This window comes from Colobus angolensis, unplaced genomic scaffold, assembly GCF_000951035.1.
Source record: "Colobus angolensis palliatus isolate OR3802 unplaced genomic scaffold, Cang.pa_1.0 Scaffold224, whole genome shotgun sequence".
Taxonomy (NCBI): domain Eukaryota; kingdom Metazoa; phylum Chordata; class Mammalia; order Primates; family Cercopithecidae; genus Colobus; species Colobus angolensis.
Genome location: NW_012115422.1, coordinates 1409853 through 1416278, shown reverse-complemented (window position 1 = coordinate 1416278; position 6426 = coordinate 1409853). Strand labels below are relative to the sequence as shown.

The 6426-nt window shown below is 42.7% G+C and overlaps 1 protein-coding gene across 2 annotated transcripts in view; it reads left to right on the top strand.

Annotated features, from left to right (window-relative positions):
- WIPF1 (WAS/WASL interacting protein family, member 1) overlaps positions 1-6426 on the top strand; it is a 119543-nt gene that overhangs the window by 663 nt on the left and 112454 nt on the right. The window lies entirely within an intron of this gene.

Genomic DNA, 6426 nt, shown 5'->3' with positions numbered 1-6426 from the left:
GCGGCCAGCTCGCTCCAGGTCGGCATAGACCTTGGAGACACTTCCAGTCCCCGTCAGTGCTTTTCGCCCGGAGTGGGGACGGGGGTTGGGGGAGTGCTTCCCTCGAACTCTCCAGACAGCTTCACTTCAGTCTCGCGTCCCCTACCTTTTTCTACTATGCATACTTTTCTTTTTAAAGAAAGAACTGTTAGCGTTGCGAGTGTAAGGGAAAGCAGCTGACCCAGTCGCTGTGAGCCTTTGTTAATCGCAAAGAGCTGTAAATCAGACCACTGGTGGTTGGTTAGACTTTGAGCTCTTCGCGGTTAACAAAGGGTGTGGCTGTATGAGGAACTGAGCCTGGCGAGGTCTTCTGGTCCTACTTAAATCCCGATGGAATATTCCTTCTTCAGCCACGGGCCCCTGGCCTTATTGAGTTCTCTGGGAAGCTCTCAAGTTGGCTCAGTGACCAAGTGGACTTGGTCCCTTTTACTGAAAAGCGTGTGTCCATCCTGCCCGCTGGATCTTCTCTGGACCCCACCCTACTCCCATTCCTCCATCCCTGGCTGCGTGTAGCCCCAGACTCCAGTCGGGTGCAGCCGCAGAGCCCGTGAACAGATTCCACGCTGGGTGGGTTTTCTTTTGCCAGCTTCCCAAAGCAATGTCAAAACAATACTGTAGCTTGATTTTCAGTCGTTGGTAGATTTTTCCATCTTCAAAAATGCTTATTTTTGTAATGGATAAAATAACTCCAAGAAATGTTCTACTACAGTTTGTAAATCACCTTTTAAGTTCTTGAGGTGAGAAAACCCTTGATAGGCTATCAGCACTCTGCCTATTAATCCCTTTCCACTGCACACAACACTGCCTTCTACTGTGACTGTGTATGTCTACCTGCCTGTCAGCCCTACAAGGCTGAGTTTCCCAGGAACCTGGAGGTGCTATAGTCTGCATATCCCCAGCCACCCGTGAGAGCCCATTACCTGTTGAATGGAAATGTTCAAACTAAACTCTGCAGATGTTGTGAAACCAGTTCAGAGATATTGTCTTCCTCCCTGGGACTTACCCAACCCCTGCCATAACTTTGGCTCCATGAAAACACATCAACTCTTTTAGGTTGTGTGACGTAGTGCAAAGAGATTTGTAAGCAAGGTAAGATCAAATTCTGGGATATTTAAAGAGAATGAGATTATTTCTACCTGTGGGGATTCATGCCTCCTTCTGTTTTGTTCATTTTACAGATTGTGGTGTGTTCAGCCACTTTCTGGTGCCCTTAGGCATATCATTGCAGTTTGAGCCTCACTTGTCTCATCCAAGAAATGGGCTTGATAATCTTTGCTCTACATCCACTACAGGGTATGAGGATCGAGTAGGATAATGGGGTGTGAAGGAAGCAGCAAAAAGCAGTATGATGCAAGGGCCATCCAGATACCATGCGGTGTGTAGCACTAAGACACAAAAGCTATAATGAGCAGAAAGGTGGGTGATGAAGAGAGGGTAGTATGCCCTGACCTTGTACATTTACTGTCTCAGGTGCTATGACCAGACATGAGACCCTTTTAGCAGACAGTATTCATTACTGGGTCTGTATCATTGTCTTTGCTATTTCAAGGTATTCCTAATTATGGTTGTAATTTTAGGAACATGGGTGATTTCCACGACACATACTGAGAGAATAAATGAAACAAAAGTGCCTTTTATTTGTTGCTGTAACCCCTTTACTTTTAAGCATCTGATATTTGGCATTTTACCTCCCAGGGCTGTGGTCTTCCTGAAGCCTTCCCTTCAGTGTGGTCTGCTGAATTCTTAATGGTTTCCACACAGAGCTCTCTCTGCTGCTGTCTCCCAGCAATCCACAATTATACCATGGTTCTTGAAGGCTTGGTGGGCTTGTTTATCCTTTGTGGCTAGCAGGGACCCACATCGAATCAGGTCACGGTTGGAATCAAGCCAGATACTCATTGAGCATTGTGGTTCCCTGCTAGAGGTTGTAGTTATACTCTATGCTAGGTAAGGGTAGAAAGGAATATGTAGCTCAGAAAGAGACGAAGTCTGCGCCTGAATGCTTACTTTCTGGTAGAGATGAGACACGATTTCAAACAGCAGGTATGCAGGCAGAATAAATAAGGTGAAAAAGGTACAGACTAAATACAGGGAATTCAGAGGAGTCCAGCTGGATGGAGGCAGTCCCTCATTCCTTTGTCCACTTAACAAATATGTGTTTACTGTGTGCCAGGCGTCGGGAGATTAATAAGCACATTCATATAATGTGCCACCATCTCTGCTCCAATTGAGGAACAATTTAGGCTTCACCTCCCTGTGACAGATGAGTACTTCCTCACTCAGCTCTAACTCTTGTTTGCTAGGGTGGACATTTGTCATTTGTTCCTTACTCTGTAGGTATTATGGTCAGGTCAAAATGACTTAAGTCTGTCCCTTGTATAGTTTTGAGTAATGAAAACTCCAGGTGTACCAAAGCCCCCAGAATATCTTCAGTTAGTTGAGTGATGCTATTCTGCTTAATACGCTTTAACTAGTGTGCTAATCCTTAGCCATGGGTATGACAAGAAGCTTATAAAGGTGTGATTCTATAAGTCTGTGATACATGTTCTCACTCATAGGTGGGAATTGAACAATGAGAACACTTGGACACAGTTTGGGGAACATCACACACTGGGGCCTGTCGTGGGGTGTGGGGAGGGGGGAGGGATAGCATTAGGAGATATACTTAATGTAAATGACAAATTAATGGGTGCAGCACACCAACATGGCAGATGCATACATATGTAACAAACCTGCATGTTGTGCACATGTACCCTAGAACTTAAAGTATAATAATAAAAGAAAAAGAAAAAAAAAAGAACCTAGTAAAATCACGCACACACACACACGCACACACACACACGCACACACACACAAATAAGTCTGCGGTAAGGCCCAGGAATCCGTTTTTTGAAAGCTTCCCCAGGTGATACTGACGTGCTACTAGAGGGCAGAGTTTCCTAATGGGTAAAGCATGGGCCAGTCCCAACACTGTCCTTTACAAATTCTTTCTATCTTCACTTTTTTTTTTTTTTTTTTTGAGACAAATTCTTGCTCTGTCACCCAGGCTGGAGTGCAGTGGTGTGATCTTGGCTCACTGCAACCTTTTCCTTCCAGGTTCAAGTGATTCTTCTGCTTCAGCCTCCTGAGTAGCTGGGATTACAGGAGTGCGCCACCACCCCTGGCTAATTTTTGTACTTTTAGTAGAGATGGTGTTTCACCATGTTGGTCAGGCTGGTCTCAAACTCTAGACCTCATGATCGGCCCACCTTGGCCTCCCAAAGTGCTGGGATTACAGCCATGAGCCACCGGGCCTGGCTCTGTATCTTTAATTTTGAATTAAGAGTAACAATGCTTCCGTAAAAGGATTGTTCTAAGGGTCAGATGAGGTGATGCATGTGAATTACTTAGCAGATTGTCTGGGACAGTGTCACTGCTCAGTATTTGTGGGGTATTGTTATTATTAGCATTAGCATTACTTTTATCAGTGTTAGCCTGAACAAAATACTGTTGGTATTCCTTTCTCTGTAGGTAAATACCAAAAAAGCCTAAACACAGGAACTACTTTTGGTGTAAATTAACATAGAACAATAACCCCTTAGCTGTCTGTAGTTTACCAAGTGTTTCATGTCAGTCATCTCATATATTACCAGCCCCCAAGGAGAGATCTCACTGAAAAGAATCTTAGTATTGAGGGGCTGCCAGCCTGCAGTATCTGCTTACCCAGTAAAACTTACTCTGTTGAGGTTGTCCGGACAGATAAAGGATGAGGAAGCAAAAACAGGACGTCACTTTCCTGGCCCTTTGACACTGGGAAATACCAGGTTAACGTGTTGTGGCAGTCACACAGTGGCCATCATCAGTGTAGAGATGACAATGGATTAGATTGCATGAGATGCCTGATGTAAAACACCTAATAACACGTGGCCCCAGGCCAAGCTGCTTTGGTCACAACTATAGCACCTAAGCCGTGGGGTGAGGGTACCACTGCTTCTTCTTGTGGCCGGGGATCAGAAACTTTTGAGTCCTAGGAAGCATGCTCAGCATTACAGAGACTGCGGGTCACAGATATTGGTTGAGAAGTCAAAAATAATAGACTATGCTAATAGTCAATAAAATAAAAATTTAGCTAAACAGGAGATACAATTAGCTACAATTTTTGATAAACAGGGTTCACATTGAAGGAACATGTTGATATGTAACATTTTAGCATCGCTTACTATGGGTATATGTATTTTTCTTCTAATAACAATCCATCTTTCCAGCATAACTAAATTTCTTCTTTTAATTTCCTTTTCTCTCTCTATTATATTAATTTAAGTGAAGGAAATTCTTCAAAACTTTCTATGATCTGGCCCAAACATTTAAAAATATCTTTTTTTCCTTTCTTTCTTCCTTTTATTCTCTCTCCCTCTTTCCCTTTCTTTAATATTATCACTTACTATATGTTATTTGAGTCATTTGGTGTTCACTTACCCTGAGAGGTAAGTTCTGTTTGTTTATGTGGAACCTGAGGCTTAGAGAAGTTAAGTAATTTGCCCAAGGTCCCACAGTTAGTGACAGAGCTATTATTATTCAAACGTGGAATAGTCTGATTCCAAGTATCGCACCTTTAACCTTGAATTTCACCATCAGCCCTATTATGCACTACTTTTCATGTACTAGGTTCCAGCTAAACTGCACTTTCCTGTCATATGCTGTTGCATTGCCCCTTCTTTTCATTTGCATGTTGAAGCCTATAAGAATCTTCAGACTGGTCATGATTACTTGCTGAAAAGTTGAAATAATAGACTTTGCTATTACTCAGTAAAAGAAGAATGTTGCTAAAATTAGTGGGAGACACATTACCTACAAATTTCACTAGTTTAGGAGCTTCGATAAGCATGGTTCACGTTGTAAGAACATGCTTCTTAACAAGAGCCAAAATGTTCTCTTCTCCATTTGCTGATTCTGCCTTCTCTTAGTTTCCGTTGCCGTTGTTCTGGGCTTCACCTGTGGCTTGAAATTCACCCTGTCTTGTATTGCAGTCACTTGCAGGCATCTCCCTTGTTAGATTGTAAGCTCTTTCAAGACAATCACTTTTTAAAAAATCCTTTTTGTATTTTCTCAAAACAGTAGATTCTTGTATAGTAGGTTGTCAATGTTTGTTAAAGGATGGTTTATTTCTTCCACTCTGTAAGATTTGAGTGGATTTTTCATGAAAGCCAAACAGATCTTTGTTTTGCAGAGGACATCTGGTTTCTGAAGATGCTAGGAAACAAATTTGATCCTAAGAGTGGTCCTTCACGGTAAGTGATATATATAAGATGACTTTTTTTTGTTTTTCTTTTGAGACAGGTTCTCACTCTGTCACCTAGTCTGGAGTACAGTGGTGCCATCAGTTTGCTGCAGCTTTGACTTCCCAGGCCCAAATGATCCTCCTATGTTAGCCTCCCAAGTAAGCTGGGATTACGGTGTGCACCACCATGCCTTGTTTTGTTTTGTTTTTTGTGGAGATGGGGTCTCCCTTTGGTCTCGAATTCCTGGACTCAAGCGATCCTCTCCCCTCACCTCCCAAAGGGCTGAGATTACAGGTATGAGCCGTCATGCCTGGCCACAATGTGACATTTTAAAATTCATATACATAATTAGCTTTTTATGTCTTCAAAATTAAAAAAAAAAAAAAACATGATTCTTAGCATTAAGAAGTGGGAGGTTTTGTTCTTGTTGGAAAAGTAGAAGTTATTATTGTAGAACCTAAGAAGTGATATTTCCTGGTCTAATACCTATATCTGGTTCACTTCCACATAAATGAAGTTGGAACTCTTTTGCCCAGTAGTTTTGCATCCCTTGCTTTGGCTGAGAAGAGGATAAAACCTAGAAGGAAGTCTAAGCAAGACTGGGTGTGGTGGCTCACTCCTGTAACCCCAGCACTTTGGGAGGCCAAGGTGAGAGGATGGCTTGAGCCCAGGAGTTCAAGAACAGTCTGGGCAGTATGGCAAAACCCTGTCTGTACACAAAATACAAAAAGTAGCTGGACGTCATGGTGCATGCTTGTAGTCCCAGCTACTCGAGAGACTGAGGTGGATCCCTCAAGCCTAGGGAAGTAGAACCGTGATTACACCACTGCACTCCATCCTGGGCAACAGAGTGAGACCCTGTCAAAAGAAAAGAGAAAGGAAAAGGAAGCGGAACAAGGAAAGAGGAAGGAAGGGAGGGAGGGAGGGAGGGAAATATCACACTGTATCCCATAAATATGTACAATTATTATATATTCCTTAAAAATAATAAAAGCAGCCAGGTGCTATGGCTCATGCCTATAATCCCAGCACTTCAGAAGGCTGAGAATTGCTTGAGTCCAGGAGTTTGAGACTAGCCTGGGCAACATAGTGGGACCCAATCTCTACAAAAAATATCAAAAAAAAAAAA